Below are 19502 nucleotides of genomic sequence, written 5' to 3'. Positions count from 1 at the left end.
GTAGACATTATTTTCTTCTCACTATCTCTTTGTTTTTAATTTAAAATTATAGCAGTGGAAACATGAAGGCTATTTAGAGCCAACACGAATTAATTTTAAATTTTGGGTCAGCTATTTCCTTAACATCATAAATTTTTTAGTGATTGAATTCCTCTGAAATTGACAATCCTCTAAGAAAATTATTTTGTTCATAAAATTAGAGTAGTACTTCTAGAGTTATTATGAGCATAAATTTAATAGTGCATGTAAGCATGACACAAAGTTGATACATGACAAACTGCTATTCTTCCCAAGTTGGATCTTCTTACTGGTTTTTCCTGGTAAACTGGAAATTAATTACTACAAAGTGCTTTGTCTTTCCCACTTCCTTTTGATAAACATTAACATAACATAACAAAATAACACAACACAAAACCATATCATACCACATCACATCACATCACATAAAGTTTATAAGATTTATTCTCAATGTCACCCAAAGGGTGGGAAGGCCAGAGAAGAAGATTAAGGCAAAGTTCTCCATGTTTCATGTTCCAAAGAAATGGAAACACAATAAAAATATATTAACATAGCAAATGTCTTGAAATCAGTCATATGTCTCAGCCCCTCATATTAATGTTTAAGTAAACTCAAATAGGAAATGAAGGGTAGGGGCTAGCCAAAAAATCATTCTGCCAAAGAGATAAATGATAGAATAACAGATACTTAATATAGAGTTGGGACATGATGTTCTACTATTTGTATAATTATATAAGATAAATGAGTTCTCAGGAGAAAAGTTGTCTACTACCTATTGTTTTCTCTCCAAAACCCAATCTAATCTTTATCTCAAGTAACCTAAAACTGTTTCAGTTTACAAAGTAATTAGCATAATCAACATGCAAGTAATTTTGTCATACAAGTTAAAGAAAAGGGACAGTAATTCATGCTATTATATTATTTTAATATGGTAGGAATTAATTTTCAGAACTGGAAATAAGGTTTGAAATAATAAACTATAAACCTTTCAGAACATGAAGATAGCAGTTTACATATAGTAGAATTTAGTTAAATCAACTTTGCAAAAACTTGTAAATATGCTTACATTTGGGAATCAGAAGTGAGTTTTAATTTCGGCCCTGCCACTCTCTATTGGTCATCCGTGAGCAAGTTATTTCAACTTGTAGTTTTTCTTTACTTGTAAATTGAGGCATTTAAAAGGTATTTTGAAAGTCCCTTCAAGTTTTAACATTCTTTGTGGCAGTTAAAGTGATCTATCTTCCTCCAATTTGCACTTTCTCTATGCCAACAGAAGAAAAGGAGGTTTGGCACAGAGAGTCTCTCTTGTCTACTATACCTTAAATATTTTTGCACCATTCTATTCAGAATCCATCCTACTTAATCTATCATGTCAAGTACTGGAACATTGGTTCATCAAAAAATTCTTCCTATTGTTCCTAATTTGGTCCTGCTTGGCATCAGCACCACCAAAACAGAGATATTAACCTCTGGAAATTTTTAAATTAAAATCGCTTTGACTCCTGTATGGTCACAGTCAGGTTTGTTTCCTCCTCTGACACTCCTTTGCTCTTGCTTTGAAATCTATCAAACTTTCCTTCTCCAAATTAATTCAGTGTTCTTGTGCCTACCATCAGTCATGAGAGTCTGCAACTCAGCAGAGTTTATTCTGGAGCATGCTGATACATTACAAGCAAAGTAGTTTGTGTAACTTTGCCCACACTAATTAGATATGCTTAAAATCACCATTGTTTTCATGAATATATTTCATTGGTGATTATAAGACTAAGATTTGTTATGTCAATGGAGCAGCGTCTGATGCTTTGGCACTTTGTTCAGTGTCATGCATTTAACACTATGGCTTATAAAATACCCAAATTGGGAATTATGGCAAGGTGGCAGAGGGTAAAGAAATAATGATTATTGCAGCACTATTCACAATAGCTAGAATCTGGAAACAATCCAAGTGTCAGAGAACAGATGAGCAAAGAAAGAAACTATGTTATACTACGCAGTTGTTAGTAAAAATGAAAGCATTAAATTTGCTTCTACATGGATGAATATGGAAAGTATTATGCTGAGAGAAATGAGTCAGAGAAAGGATGCTATCTATCTATCTATCTATCTATCTATCTATCTATCTATCTATCTATCTATCTATCTATCTATCTAATCAAACTTATTTGTAAAGTACAAAAAATGATAGTATGGTAATATCCAAAGACAATAGAGATGACTAGCCAGGAGGCCCAGTCCATGGTAGGAAACTTTCCACAAATAGTGAAGAAATGCATTTAGGGCAAAGAAAGTTCCACTATAACATTAGTAGTTGGAAATAATCACTCTAGATATAAACTGTGTAATGAAAGGAGGTCAAGTGATATACCTATAATACCTGTTCAATGATGATATTACAAACCACAATGTCTAAAAGAAAAAAGCAAGAGGATAGAGAAGAAAATTTTTCCCAGAGGCAGGAAGCAGGAAGAGTTAGAGTAAGAGGAAACTGGGCCCATTGATGGTGGGAAATATATAGGGTAGTGTACATTGTGCAACTTAAACTACATTATAAACAAATTTGTAATTTTTATCTCATATTGATTCCATTAAAGAATCTATAAATATAAAAATAAATATTTTTAATTTAAAAATAAAAACATAAACCAAACAAGAAAAACTGATTGTGGGAGAAATAGGTAATTTATACATTGAGATGATATTACATGAAATTTAATTTTGCATTAGATATTGACAATTTATCTCAGATAAATTTTAGAAATAGATGGCTTCTCTATGACTCATTGTAGGAAGTGAGAAGAACATGGAAGAAGAATCAATATTTTCTATTTTATAAATATTTAGAATCATTTATTTAAAACCTGCCAAGGATCAAACCTCATAAAAAAGCAATTTGGCCTAGAAATGAAGGGCACTGGGTTTATGGCTTGAAATATTTAATAGAGTAACCTCTGAGCCCTTTACTGAGGTTGAGAAGTTTCTAAATGATCTGGCATTTTTCTGGCTCCAATTTATGTATTGTTTCTCACCCTCTTACACACTCTCTTTAATTTCCTCTTGTATAGACAGCAGGTTTTGCATTAGTTGTTCCTGCTTCTTGATTCTGCCTAAAATTTCACTCACATCTCCAAGTTTGGGCAAATTTCTATACTCTAACTATAGTTTTACTTACTTTGCCACTTTATCAAAGGGTTTTGTTTCTCAAATCTATTCCACTATACCTTTTTTCATATATATCCTTCATAAATTTAAAAATTATGATATGAGAGTCTATGTTGAGTTTTTTTAATTTTAAACTTCTTAAGATATGCTGGAAACCCATCAAATATTTCTGTAGAAATGAATTTTGCTTTTTTATTTGTCCAATTCTGAAACCGGCCTAATAAAATTATTGTACATCTTTCAGCTTTCTGAGTAATGGATTCCTATACAATTAGCTAGATAAAAGTTTCATCTTTAAACAAACATGTATCATGCCATCTAGCAAGATTTATATTGATATTATAAGTGAACAGTGTTAATTTTTATTTAGAGTTTAACAAGTAAAGGTGTGGAATTTATAAATGATACCTAGTATAATACCTATAATGTAGATGAAAGGTCCTGAAACAGAGCTTCCTACTCTGTATTTTGATTGTATTTTGAGGTTATAGGTCTAATTTATAATTATTATTATCATTGTAACTTTATAAAATACTTTTGATGTTGGCTTAGGAAATATATGCTTAGCTGAATTATTCTTCTTCAGGGAAATTTATTCTTCTCTGACAAAAGATAACTGGGACGTTGTGAACATTATAATAACGTTATAAAGCCAGATATGTCTTCAATCTTGGGCTTGTGTTTATTTCCCAGGACAGGAACTAAAATCTGTGTTAACTGTTTTGAGTATTTGTGTGTATTTTGTAGGTTCTCCATCAACATTAAGCTGATTGATCAACTTGTACAAGTGGGGCAATTTCCACATGTAATTGGGCATTCCAAGTGATGGTCATAGTTTCTGAATATTTTTATACTAACAAGAATTTAAATATTAGCATTTTGGGAACTGAGAGTACTGATAAATGATGTATCTTTCTACCTTTCTGGATGATGAATAAATTCAGATATATAAAGGATTTTGGGAGAAAGAGAAATGCTGACATTTGACTCTTCGTTAAAGCAAAATGGAAAATAAGCATATTAATTCTCTATCTCCTTCCCTTCATCTCTTTGCCTCTAGGTCTATTGTAAAAATTTTTCTAATCACAATAGCTTCAGTGTGACATTTTAAGGTACTGGTAACTTCAAAGACTTATTCAACTTGTTCTAGAGATTTAAAAAAATGAATACATTTTGAAGAATGGTGAGATAATACAGGGGTTAAGGTACTTGTCTTGCATCTGGGAAATCCTGATTCAATCCCTGGCTCTATCAAAAGTTACTCATGAGCACAAAGTTAGGAGTAAGTCCCAGAGTATCACCAGCTGTGGTCTGAAACAAACAAAACATTGATGAAATGCTATATTATGGTATTAGTATAAATATAAGACCTTAAAATAAGTAAGACTATTATAGGCTCAATTATTTTAAAATTTTAATGATAAAGTTTTAAATATTTATAAACCATGTCTAGATATTCATCTACAGATGAATATGGATTTAACATAGAATAATTAAATCAAAGACGTATATGTAGTCTTTTAGCTACAGAAACTCATATTGTATAATTTTGGATTGGATTTTAAGTTTTGAGTATTTTTCTCAGAGACAAATTGTATTAGTGAAATTTCTATAGAACCTAGCTCTTCTCTATATACACATATATAGGCATGAACACATTTTATAAATACAAATGTCAATTGGGTTTTATTCCATGATTGTAAATGTAAATAGAACTACAATACTAAAAATGGAGATGTATGATTCTCTAAATAGAGAAAAAGGCATTCAACAAATTACAACTTGAATTCTTGATAACAAAAAAGGTAATGGATAACCACCAAGAACTATAACCAAACGTCTGTTTTATTATTACATGTTAGAAGAATTACTTTGAAGGAACACAACAAGGTTACTTGCTAATGCTATTTCAATTCTCCTCCACTTTTATCATCCTACTCATTAAAATAATACAACCAAATAGCACCAAAGAGGAAAGTAAAATACACTATACATCTAGATGAAGAAAACTAAATGTATTTATGGAAATATGCAGAAGAATCTAAGTATTAGCCAGAGTGACAGTACAGTAGATAGGGCTCTTACCTTGCACACAATCAGCGCAGGTTTAATTTCTTTTGTCCTTATGGTCTCCAGAGCCAATAGTAAGCCAGGAGCTTACTAGGTCTCAAGGTGATTCAACTTCAGAATCAGAGGAAATGCAGAATTAATAAAATATTTATCAAAATTTTCTGACACATTTTATAGGTATGACATTATTAATAATATACTGATACACAAGCAAAAACCAATTTTAAGTGTTTAATTACAAAAATTGATGTCAGTTATAAAATAGAAGTTGGTTATAAATTAATGTATTCAACATACTTGTAATTAAAATTACATAATAGATTTATGCATTAAGAAAATGAATGTGGAAAAATCAGAAATGACTCAAACAAGAAAAATCATAAGTGAACAGCATTTACTCTGCAAGGCATTGAGTTATGATACTCTAGTAAGTAAACCTATGTACACATAGGTATATCATATGCAGATATCTAAGTTGAGTAATGAAACACAATGGAAATTCCAAATAGAGACCAATGTAAATAGGGAACATTGGTATATAAAACAGTAGCATAAATTAATAAGAACTTGTTATATTAAGTAAGTGTAGTGAAAGCATTATATGAGGGAGATGGGCTAAATATTGGAGATAGGCTAATATTTCCCAATGGGCCAGTAAAATTCAACATAAAATAAAATTTTAAATGTAAAACAAAGCTTCAATTTTTTTCGAAGAACACATAGCAAAACATGATTACAGTATGGGTTAATTTCATTGAAAACTAACAGAAACCATAAGACATGAAGGAAAAAATGAATAAATCTGGCATGTGAAACTAATACATGTCAAGTCTCATGAAATAGAATTCAAAGGATGCAATAATGCAATATTTGCTTCACATATAAGCAAATTATGATTGGTTTGGTGATATTAATCATCTCAAACATTTTGACATATCCTTTTTGAAATTTATGTGAATGCATTTCCCCCCAAGGAAGAATCCAGGTAGGATATTAATATGGGTACTATGACTCAATAATCAGAAGCACTGGGATAATATTTGATTAAGAATAATGGCTCTGGTTTTAGGGGACTACAAACTATATTTCTAGCCTTAAGGCTTTAGGTTAATTAGTGGCACATAGCGTTGTTTAGGCCCCTGTGGGTAGTGGTAAGGCTTTTGGTAGGACAGTCTTCATTGTAATTAGGAGACCACAGTACATCTAAATCTGATTTTATATCCTTTCCAGATATTCTATCAGTTAACCAACATCCTTTTAGTATATAACTTTTCTGCTCAAATGGGCATGAGTATTCTTATGATACTGAGGAATAATAATGTCTAAAACTATTCATATCTAGACTGTGTAAAAAGCACGTATATCAATAGATTTTAAAAGGAAGCTAATTAATTAAATGACTACTAAGGAAATTGAAAAATAAATAGGATATTCTGAGGAAGAAACTTAAACTAAATAACTAGAACATGGAAAAATAAGGGAAATGCATGTTAAACAAAGGCAATGTTTCACCCTCACTATCTATGGCATTATTAAAAATCTACTAAGGCCAATTGAGGGAGAGTAGAAAGTGATAAGGAGACACATGTTCATACTCATTATTTTTTTGGTGCAATCATGTGGAAAATACTTTCTGTTTCTCAGAGCTGTGTATCCCAATGACCTAACAGGCATTACTCTGGAGAAAACTTTTTCCAGATGCTCGAGGAGGCAATTACAAAATATTAATTAGTTTTGTCTTAAACTCAAGGTTAGATAACACCCAGGACGTTAAGGAGATGACAAATTTGTAAATTATATCATTCTTGGACAGTGCATTTTTATGTATAATGCAAAGAGATCAACTAAATAGACATGTAGCATGAGAAAGGTCAAATTAGTAACTACTTGCCAAAAATGAAATCTCGTGTAGTAGCAAGGAGGGGCGATATGTGATGCATGCTGGGAACAGGGGTGGAGGGAGGACAACATTGGTAGTGGGAATGCCCCTGATTCAATGTCACTATGTACCTAAAATACTACTGTAAAAGATTTGTAATCCAATTTGGTCAAAATAAAAATTATTTATAAAAATAAAATTTAAACAACATTCAACCATGTATAATTTAAGAACACATACATACATTTCACAAATATTCAAATCATGCATATACAAGATGCTCCCAGGTTTTGTGGTGATTTAATTAAAAAAAAGATAAGAAAAGTTCATATTTTTGAAGGGCAGGGAGATAGTGGTAGAGTGAAAGAGCACAAGTATAATAAACTCAAGAAAATACTTCTTGGATAGGGCATTGCAGGAATTGACCCACTCCCATCCTTCTGTCCAACTTGCAGCACTGAGGCCCTAAATATATCTTAATTATTTGTAGCAAATGTGGCAAACGATAAAATGTTGAACAAGTAGTGGGCGTATATGTGCTCATTACATTCTTCCTATCCTAGTATCTATTTGTATTTGTCATATTTCCATACCTTCATCATTAATTTTATAATCACTTAAAGAAGGAAATTAAAGAGAAGAATATGTAGCAAAAACCCAATAATATAAAATGATCAGGTCTTCAAGAGGTTTGGACCAATCGACTGGAAGTACACGATAATGCCTCATCACTCCTTACTTATTAGCTTCTTCAGAGAGTGACCACAATATCTATTTCTTAAACTCCAATGTCAAGTATATGTACAGCACTGGATTCTATATACAAAATTTCTGAGTTGCTCAAGACATGAAATAGATAAGCTACAATGCTGATTGACTGACTGAATCCACTGAATATCAAGGTGATTCAATAACCAAATGCATTTCAGTGACCTACTATTTAAGTGAGCAGAATCAGAATGCAACTAAGTTTAAGTTAAGGATTTTAACTATTCAAAACTTCCTTTGAAAGTCCTGTAGAGAAAAGATATTTCCTCGCATGTGGCCAACCTTAGTTCAATTCTTAGCACCACATACAGTTCTCTAAGCACCACTGGGAGTGATCTCTGAGTGCAGAGCCAGGAATAAGTTTTAAGCATCAATAGTGTGGCCCAAACCCATCCCAAAGTTAATTAGCTAATTAAAAAAGAGAAAATCCTATAGAGTTTTACATTGGGTAAAAGATACTTTCATTAATGTTTAGCACAGTATCTCTCTGTCAGGAGAACTATATTTTCAGGTTATAAAGTATGTATACAAAATAGTTGCCTAAAATTAAAATGTAAAAAAATAATCATAATTAAGTACAGCATTCTAGAAATCTAGTGTATTATCAAGACAAATCATCCAGACATGTTGATTCTGATTTCATGATTATTTCGCAATCAGCTTTCTAAATCTGCTACAAAATATTACTGCCTGTATATGAAAATTATACTTTATCTTAAGTTTTTATCAGATGTCTCTTATATAGAATATCCCAAAATGTCATAGGAGACATAGGCATTATTAAAAGCATTATGCAAGGTGTTATTTACAACTCTAACTTCTTCTTATGGCAAATTGATGATAGAGTTACACATTTTCAAATGAAAAGAAGCTTGGAGGTATACAACAATTTTTTTTAATGTTTTGTTATTTGGTGAGCATCATACCTGGTGATGCTCAGGATTTACTCCTGGTTCTACATTTAGGATTACTCCTAATGGTACTCAAAGGAACAAATAAAATGCTGAGGATCAAACCCAGATCAGTCACATGCAAGGAAAACACTTTACCCAGTATACTATTGCTTTTATTTCAGAGATGTACAAAATGTTTTAAAAAATAATTATTTCTTTCATTTACTTGAGGGCTAAGTAGGGGACTTGAGCCACCTCCAGTGGTACACAGGGTCTACTCTTGATTCTATGTTCAGAAAAAGTCACTCCTGAAAATTCTTAGGAGATCAGATGCTGTGCTAGGAATCTGCAAGATAAAATAACTGAACTCCTGTACAATATTTCTAGCCTAAATAAATTAATTTTAATGGGAAAATTAAATGCAACCAACCATTTTAAATTCTAATATGAATAAAACAGTATATAATTTAAAAGAACTACACAAATAGACCTAGAGCTTAATTATAAAATCAACTGGTCAGATAGAAAATGGTAGATATTGGTAACATATTTTAAAAAGAATTAGACATTTCATCAACAAAAAAATTAGAATAATGAATTGTTATGGTCTTCACAAAGAAAACAAAATTATTTATAGGACTCAGGACAGTATGACTATCTAGTAATGGTACTAATTTGTCTATCTAGTAATGGTACTAATTTAAGCATCTCAGATGGTGTTTTTATAGATATTGTTTATAGATATTGTACAGTTCTACATCAGCATAATATCTTTGACATATGGATTAGTACCTCTTGACGTGGCTAAAAAGATAGTGTTTCATTTTTCTCTTGCTGTGTATATACCTTGCCCCCAATTTTGTAGTTTAAATATATGATTTTCCATGATTCTTTTTATGGAAATTTCTATTCATATGGATAATTCATGTGGGAAGTTCAGTTGGTGATTTTTGTCTTCCAAGTTGTGTTAACTGAGGCCATTCCATCACTCAAAACAATTACTCAAACTATATTGGAACAGAAGTATTCAAATCAGAGGTGTTGTATCTCAGTGTTCATCCAGAATAACCCCACCCCTCTCTCAAACGTTTTCTCTCTCCTTTCTCTTGCTTGTCTCTCCATATATTTTATCTCTCATTATACATAGTGTAAATGTAGAATTTTCAACTTTTGTATTATTGACATTTGGGATTGAATTGTTTTTAACTTTAAAAGATAGGGTATAAAGAGTTGTTATGTGCTTTGTGGGTATTTAGCAGAATCCCTGACTTCTATCCAATAACAGCCCTCCCTTCCCCTCCAGTTTGAGTAGTCAAAATATATTTCAAGACACTTCCTAATATGCCAAGTTAAACCTGTTCTCAATTGAAAAACAAAAAATATGAACAAAGTGTGTGTGTGTATGTGTATATAATTTGTATGTATGTATTTAATGTATGGTCATTAAGGAGATAAAAGAGAGAAAGAGTAAGAGTGAGAATGTTTCTAGTCAAATTAAAACCTAGACCTACATGTAGCAAGATCATCACTTTTTCACCTTTTTTAAAAATTATTTAAGGAAAATTCACCACAAAGTTGGCATAGTTGATCATAATGCATTTCTCTTCAATAAGTGAAAACAGTTATTGAAAAAAATAGAAAAAAACTGTAAGAGAAGAAAGTTATAAAGAGAAAGAGAAAGAAAAGAGTAGCAAATACATTTGTGAAAATTTTTGTGTCTCCAATGAAATCACTAATACAATGACAGAAGGTTTAGTAAGCTCTTGTTAGCTGTCCATTCTGTTAAATTGATGTGTTCCCATAGGGATTGACAGCATTAAACAAATGAAATTATTTAGAAATTCAAAGCAATATTATTGCTACTATGACTGTTAGGGGTGCATACTCAGCTGTGAGGCTCCAAGTAGAAGGAAGATAAGATTTGGGGGTAGGGGAAAAGGGTGCCTGCACTCAGTTCAAGAAGTCTGGTGATACTGAACCTAAAACTGGTGTACCTGAAGTTCGGTCAGATTTGTGTTTCTGAAGGGAATCATAGAGGCACTGTGAGGAGGGGGCCCATCAGACAAGAGATGGTTGTGATTGATAGAGGCAGAGGTATGGCTTTTGGCAGGTGGGGTTTTGGCCCACCTCTCCTCTTGAGATCACCAGTTTTCTGCTATGAAAGACCAGTGTACACTTGGTCCTTCACAGCTTAGTTTACATCTCATTTGAGAAAAATGTAAGTTATATATGAGAATAGACTGAAGGAGTTGAAAGGTGACTTTACTTCCTAAAGGAAGAAGAAAAAGAAACCATGGCAACCTTAACTCACTCTTCACAATATCTCTTCTAGTTTTGTCTGGTTTTGCCTTTTGGTTTGTATTATATCCCATTTCTGGTGTCCCATTCAATCCATACTATATATGACTTCTTGGATTGTTGAGTCTTGAAGAACTGAAGGTTCTGACTCAGAGATATGTGGGTTTAAATCTCAAAAATGTGCATATACACAATGGAATATTATGTAGCTGTCAGGAAAGATGAAGTCATGAAAGTTTCCTGTACATGGATGTACATGGAATCTATTATGCTGAGTAAAATAAGTCAGAGGGAGAGAGATAGAAACAAAATAGTCTCACTCATCTATGTGTTTTACGAAAAATAAAATACATTATTGTAATAATGCCCAGAGATAATAGAGATGAGGACTGGAAGGACTGGCTCATGATATGAAGCTCACCATAAAGAAAGGTAAGTGCAGTTAGAGAAATAATTACACTGACAACTATAGTGACAATGTCAATGAGTGAGAGAAGTAGAATGCTTGACTCAAATACAGGTGGGGGGGTGGGGAGGAGGGATATTGAGGGCATTGGTGATGGGAATGTTGCACTGGTGAGGGGGGGTGTTCTTTATATGACTAAAACCCAACCAATAACAAAAAATTAAAAAGAAACACCACCAGTTTTAACCCCCAAACAAATAATAATTTTTTTTTAAATCTCAGCAATGACCCTTACTGATTGGTTGATTTGGAAGAAATTTTAAAATCATTGTCTTCGCTTCATCCCTTGACCTACTTCTTTCTATGACTTCCCATGTAGGCTGTTGTAGATATTAAATGAGATGGTATGTACAAAGTCTTCCCACCAATGGTGCTAAGTAAATTCTCAGCAAATGTTTGTTATCACTTTTACATTGTTACAAAGACCTTATACCTTGCTACTACTTATTTACTATAAAGTTCATTTTAAGGATAGCCATAATAAAGTTTGTAGTCCATAATGCTCTGCAAAATGATTGCATGTTAACCTGGAAAATATACTCTCTTCTCTATATATAACTTGCTATATCTGTTGTCCAAATGGAATGCATATCTGATGGTGGTATCTTTACTGCTGCAATATAGAAATCATTTTTGGTAAAATAATTGCTTCATTTTAAATATAAGCTAAATCATATTTCTTTTCTGTTGGATATAAATAATAAGCATATTATTTATAAATTCAATAATCATGTCTTGATATAACACTTCAGGCTGACTATATATTTCTATTGCTATAATAAAAGAATTGTATACAACTGTGGAGCAGGGTTATTGTTAAATGAACTCTTGGGTTAATAATTATAAATTGCCTAAATGCTGAAATAGTATAACTTTTATTTTAATCTGTATATATTTCTCAAGGTCTCTTAAACTTATACTAGGAATAATTATAAATGAATGTATGGAGCAAGAATGATAATTTTATGAATTTAAATCCAAGGAGAATATAATTTTGTAAGACATTAAAATTATGCAAACATACTTTACTTGCAATGTCTTTGAGAGGCACTCCTCAATACATCCTAAAAAAAGTCATTAAAATTCACTTGAATTTGAAGAATAACATTCCAATAAAAAATAACATAAGTATTCAGCCGAAGTTCTATTACTGTTGTGTTGGAAATTGCCACCTACCAGGTAGTCTTCCAACCTCTCAAGATATGTAGGATGGAAACCTTATTTAAAACAAAGCAGGGGAGAGAAAGAAAATTCAGTGCAGAGAATGTGACATGATTATTAAGCTGGTCGGAGTTCTAGAAACATGAAGTGCTCAAGAATGATCAGAACAAAGACATGATTTGAGGAAGTTCCTCAAAGATATCTTAAATATCACAAATTGAATTAAGTCAATTTTATGGTACAGCTGATATAAGATTAGAGATGGTCTTTCTGTTTTGATAGAATTAAAGGATAAAGGTTATAAAAACATAATAACCTATATTAGATAGATGAGAGAACACAATTGTTGTAAGGCAAATATTACATTATTGGATATTGTATAAAGAAATTTGATAAAGAACTTCTGCATTCAGAAGGCACCGTGTGGCCCCATCTGAACTTGAAAGTGTCACTGTGATTAAAGAGGGTCTTGAATTTGGTTTGTCTCTTAGAATGCTTTTTTTAGGCTGACTGATCTCTGTTCAGTCATTTAAAGAAATACATAGTTCCAGATGGACAATTAGGTATTTTAAATACCTACTTTGGAGGAGAAATTTGACTAGATATATTAATTTTCTCTGAGATATAATAAACAGCTAAATTAGAATTTGATAATCTTCCAGAATCTGAGGCCATCCTACAATCTAATGTTAGTTATGAAAGATAACATTTATCAAGTGACTATATTGTATCACACACTAAACCAAATATTTTATGTTAATACTTACAGCTTCATGAGAAGATTCCAATGCGGGTAAAGGTATTTAAAAATGTACTTAAAGGAGTCAGAGTGGTGTGGAGCGGTAAGGCATTTGCCTTGTTGGCACTAGGACAGACTGTGGTTTGATCCTCCCTTGCCCCATATGGTCCCCCAAATCAGGAACTATTTCTGAGAGAATAGCCAGCAGTAATCCCTGATTGTCACTGGGTGTGGCCCCAACCCCCCAATAAATAAAAATAAAAATATACTTAAAACAAAGTGTAGCTTTCTAAATAGGTTTTGAACCATTTAGGTAGATGCTAGGAAGTGAAGCTGTTGAGTCATATGGAGGCTCAATTCTTGCCATATATATTTTCGAATTAGTGCTTGTATTTTTTGTATATACACATTGACATGAAATTGAGAGTTATGTAGTTATTCTATTTTAAAATATTTTAGAAATATATTTTTCCATAAACCGTAACAATGCATATTATGATCAACATTGTATAAAGGTTATGTTTTCTCTAGACTTTCTCAAGCATATGTTGTTTCGGATCCTTTTAATATAGGTCTCAGGTATAAGGTTCCATCTCATTGTTCTAATTTGCATTTTCCTGACAATGAATGTTAAGAAAATTTGTTTTATTTTCTTCTTGTCATCTGTATGTTTTCCTTGATAAAGTGTCTATAAAACTCTTCTCCCATGTTTTATAAGGGTACTAAATTTTGCTGTTTTGTGAGTTCCTAGTATTATCTTGGAATTGGTCCTTAGACATATGGTGCATAAATATTTTTTCCTGCTCAAGAGATCTTTTAATTTTAATAATTGCTTCTTCTCCACTGTTACAAATTTTTAATTTACTTATTCTTCCTTTTGCTTTTCTTTTCAGATAGAATCAAGTCTCCAAATGTACCACTATCCGCCAGTATCATGAAATGTAGCGTATCGTTCCATGAATTCTGCTAAATTGTTCTTTTCATAGGATATCATCAGTAGCAGGTAAGTGTTTTAGAGGCCTATATGAACACTGTTTTATATTAAGACCCTTAATTACTTCATAATACAGAAACTAGTTAGTAACATATGAGCTCTATTTAGTTTAGTCTTCAACATGAATCTACCTTAGCTACTATGGAATTTGGATTTTGTACCTCTCCTAAAGATATGGATCTCTCACAAACTGATTCAGTTGTTCTCTTATGTATTGGTGCTTTAATAAAGTTGAGTTAAGATATTTTAGGATTTGATAACTCATGAAGATATATCATGATATAAATATATGTATATATACATGCATACATGTATGCCAATAAATTATTTAGTGCTCAAAATAAGTGGTATGAGCAAGCCACTTTGCAGATAGTTACCATGTTTCTTTCTCTCTTTAAATCATTTCTGCTTCTGGATAGTTACTTACTGTGCCTATATGAGGTACTCTTCCCCTTAGTTTTATGATACTCTCTTTGGTACATTTCTGTAAGTCCTGAAATTCTCAGTTCAAATGGACACCTAATTACAAAAGATGAACCTACCTGTGCCTCTATGAATATGATTTAAAAATTAGCTGAATAGACTTTTCCACTCATAAGATAACAACAGATAAGCTCCTGTTTTAACTTGTAAAGTGTCTTATTCCCTCTCTCTTTCCCCTCACATCTCTCTAAATAACTTTTGATTTAAAAAATGCTAAAAAGTCAAGAAAACAAAAAATAAAAATTAGTTGAATAATTACACACTGATTTTAAATAGTTACACACCTAATCTATCTGTGCTATTTAACTTTCCTACATGCATTGATTTTTCTAGGTCCTCTGCATTAAAATACAGTTACTCAATAATGAATCAGGAAACGCAGTTGCAATTGCTGTGCTGCCTCTGTCTCCCTGTGTGTCCATGGACAAGCCTATGAATCTCGCCACACCTCAAGTTAGTTGTTTGTAAAGTGACAGAATAGGACCAAATGATTTCTGAGGCCCATTTGCAATCTTCTATGCTGTAATTTTTTTATCATTGATATTCATTGTGATTTGCAAAGAGATGAGAATTCTGAGCAAAGCTTTTGATTTAAAGTCTGTGCTCAGAAGTGCTGCTTATCAGGCATGGTGAATACTAATGAGGGGATTAAGATGTTTCACAGGATGAGCTCCAGTGACCATCAGAATCTTCTTCCTGCTCCTTAGCATTAAACCCCAAAAAATGTTTTTCCCAGAACTATGGTTCATTCTTTAGTGTAAACATGGAAAACAATAAGAACCAGAAAACATTTTATTTTTAGAAAAGTTACGAGTGTTGAAAACTAGACTTTCTGTCTATCAACCCACCAGGAAGGTTTTCATCTATCTTTTCTGGAAGCTTGTTTGGACAGGGAACAATTAGTTATTTGTGAATTACTTCATAAAATCTTTCCAAAAAGTTCCGATGCTTACCAATATGCAAGAATGACCTTGCATGAATATCTGACGTAAAATAGAAAAGCATTGTTTCTGAACCATAGTGATCTAACTCAAGTCCTTTCTCATAAATCTAGACTTCTAGCCCTATTGAGTTTATCAACACACAGAGCAATGATTCTCAGGTTTTAGTGGACATTAAAATCATTTAGATAATTACTGCAGCTTACATGAAGCTGCAGCTGGATTGAAGAGCACACTTTCAGTAACTCTGGTCTACATTATTTGTCTTCTATTATGCACAAACAATGTTGAGATAATATTGACTAGATTAATAGGATATCCATTAAGAAAAATATTTTCTAAGATTAATTATAAATCTTTCACCCTGGCTCTCAAGTTTCTGATTTCTAGGAGTGTAGAAATTATACATAATATCTAGCTCTTATGTTTTTTATAAAGAATAAATAAAAATTATCTGTGAGCTTTTTCTGAAAGAAGTTATAGTATTATTTTAAGAAGTCATAGCAATTATAAATACTATTATTGTAAGTGAAGTAGCTTTTTAAGTAGTTGTTTTAAGTAGTAGTTTAACAAACCTATGCCAGGTTTGTTAGTGGTACTGGGAAATTATTCCCATGCAAAATAGGGCTAACAGCCCTTGGTTGCTAACCTGTTGTGTTCCTTTAAGTCTCACAGAGGAGAGATCATTTTGTTTCTATTCCTTTTGACTTACTTTACTTAGCATAATATCATCCAGTTTCATCCATGTCACGGCAAATTGCATGATTTTGTTTTCTAGAACTGCATACTATTTCATTGTGTATATAATAGTATATATACTAGTCTATATACACATATGTATATATAACATACTATATATACTATGTGTGTACCATTCCATGTATATATACACATGCACCCACATATATATGCATGTATATATACTATGTATGTACTATTTTTTAAAATTTTTATTGTGACTGAAGTGCATGACACAGAATTATTTATGCTACATAGTGACAATGAATGAAGGGCATTCCCACCACCAATGTTGTCCTCCCCCCACTCCTGTTCTTAGCATGTCTCCCATATCTCCCTCCTGTACAACCCCTCAATACTAGTGTAACTGCTCTCCACTTTACAGCTTGTTGTAGATTGGGTATCTATTTTGTTGTCATTGATTTTGGGTTTGGTGTTCCAGTCTGATCTTTTTTTATTTTCACTACATGTTCATATGACTGGTCCTGGTATCATCATTTCTCTCACTCAATTTATGAGGCTGAATAATTCAAGTTATGCGATTCTGTGTATGTACTATTGCCAGTGGTCGGCAACCATTTTTTTTTTCAACTGAGCCAAATCTCGCCAAAACCACGATTGAAATTTATTTTGAGAGCCATATATATATATATTTGGAAGCACTCAGGGAATACTCGTGGCTCTATGCTCAGAAATCGCTCCTGGCAGGCTCAGGGGACCATATGGGATGCCAGGATTCAAACCACCGACCTTCTGCACGAGAGGCAAACGCCTTACCTCCATGCTATCTCTCCAGCCTCGAGAGCCACATTTTTAAAACCGAAAATGCATAGGATGGTACACTGTTTTTAGTTTCAATAAGTTTTATTGAGAATATTCTGCATGCAAGTATCCACATAGGTCGGGAGGATACAAGTAACACCGCTGGGGCTGCACACAGGGCACACACTGACAGAGGCTAGGAGCAGAGTCCTGAATCCTGGAGCGGCCAACCGGCACATAGAAAAGCCAAATTAAAAGTGTAAAGAGCCTCTTACCAGTATGTGCCTGCCCATTTGCAAAACAAAAATGCTAATAATCAGTAATAGTCCTATACAAAATGTTAACTCTGTTTAGTCATTGACTGATCTTGCTCTAACCTTAAAATTTTGTGATTATTGATCTCTGTTGCATTTATTCTAAACCCCCCAAAATTATCTAGCCGTTTCAATACCGACATTCCCCTGGTGTACTCACTGCTGTATGCATTATTGTTCTTTGTTGCTGTTTTAAGCCTTCATATTAGCAAAATATGAAATTCTGTGAAAAACAAAAATTCCCTTTTATCTTTAAAAAACAAAAAACAAAAATAAACCCCCCCTTCTGTAGCAGGAAACAAATTGCTTGTTCTTGAGAACTTTCCCATCAAGAATTTAGTAGAAGCAGGTATAATACTTATATCATTTTGATGTTTTTGTTAATGTTTCCAAAAAATGTACTTTGAAATCAAAATCACTTCTTATAATTTCATATTTATAAATTTCATATAATTCTCCTGATGCTCTTCATCACACATTAGTGATCAGAAATGAGATGTAATTCTCCAATCCCTGCCCGCAAGACCTGAGTAGGACCTTACTGTAAGTTGAAGGGAGTTTCGCCCTAACTCATGGATTGTGCAAGAATGAACTGCTGTTGGGTTTGACTGATTGTAGACAGGTTGTGGTGTGGTGTATCTGAAGGCTATTGAATGCAACTTACAATGCTTAATAAAAATCTCTATTCTTTTAGTATAAAAAAAAGTGTAAAGAGCCTCATGTGACTCAGGAGCCGCAGGTTGCCACCCACTGTTACTATTCCATTGTATATATACACACATACAAACACACACACACACACATATCTCTCACAACTTTGTGACTTCTCATTTTAGTTGGGTTGTTTCCAGAACTTGGATAGTGTATTGAAAAATGCAATCAGCAAAGATGTGCATATATTCTACTGAACTATTATTTTTATGTTTTGGATAACTTCCAGTAAGTGGTATTACAGGGTTGTTTGGGAGCTCTATTGCTATTTTTTAGAGAAATCTCCACATTGCTTTCTGTACAAGCTGAAACACATGACATTTCTATCAACAGTGGATGAAGATTCATTTCTCTCAACAGCTCCCCAAAATTGACTATTTCCAGATTAAAATCATTTTTAGAATTCACCCAAATTGGAACATTATACTATAGCAGTTAGAAATAGACTTAGAGGTTTCTCACTATAAGAGAAAGAATTTGATGTCTTTGATCTTAAGTTTTTATTTAGTTATTTATTTTTGGCCATTCCCAATGGTTCTCAGGGCTTATCCCTACTTCTGTAAGCAGAAGTCAGTCCAGGTATTGTTCAGGGGACCATAAACAGTGCCAGAGATTAAACCTGGATTGGAAGCATGAAAGGCAATGTACTATCTCTATAGCCCCTCAAGTAATTTTATGAATCAAAAGTTTGTGAGACCTAAAAGTTTGAAAACCAATCTTTCAATTGTTTATTATAAACTTTAAATTATGACTAAAGCAGACCTTTAGACTCAATGGCTTTAGGGCAGATGTTTCCTTGGATTATTTGAATCACTGTTAAACTATTCCAAAATTGAGAAATGATTTTATTTAATCAGAGAGGATTAGGACTAAGCATATGAGACACAATAAAATGCAAATTGAGCACAACTTCTAACCCTGAGTCAAATGAAGGGATATAGATAAAAATAAATAAACAGCAATTCTAATACAACATGTTGTTTTAAATACATTTAAATACAGAGGCCAATGGAGTAGAGACCAAGAAAATTTAGAGCAAGAAGCATTTGAAATAGCTTTAGTTTGTTTGCTTGTTTGTTGGGGGCTTACTCATGACTCTACACTTAGG

The sequence above is a fragment of the Suncus etruscus genome, chromosome 1 (assembly GCF_024139225.1).
Source record: "Suncus etruscus isolate mSunEtr1 chromosome 1, mSunEtr1.pri.cur, whole genome shotgun sequence".
NCBI classification, from domain to species: Eukaryota; Metazoa; Chordata; class Mammalia; order Eulipotyphla; family Soricidae; genus Suncus; species Suncus etruscus.
Note: the sequence above shows the minus strand (reverse complement) of the source record.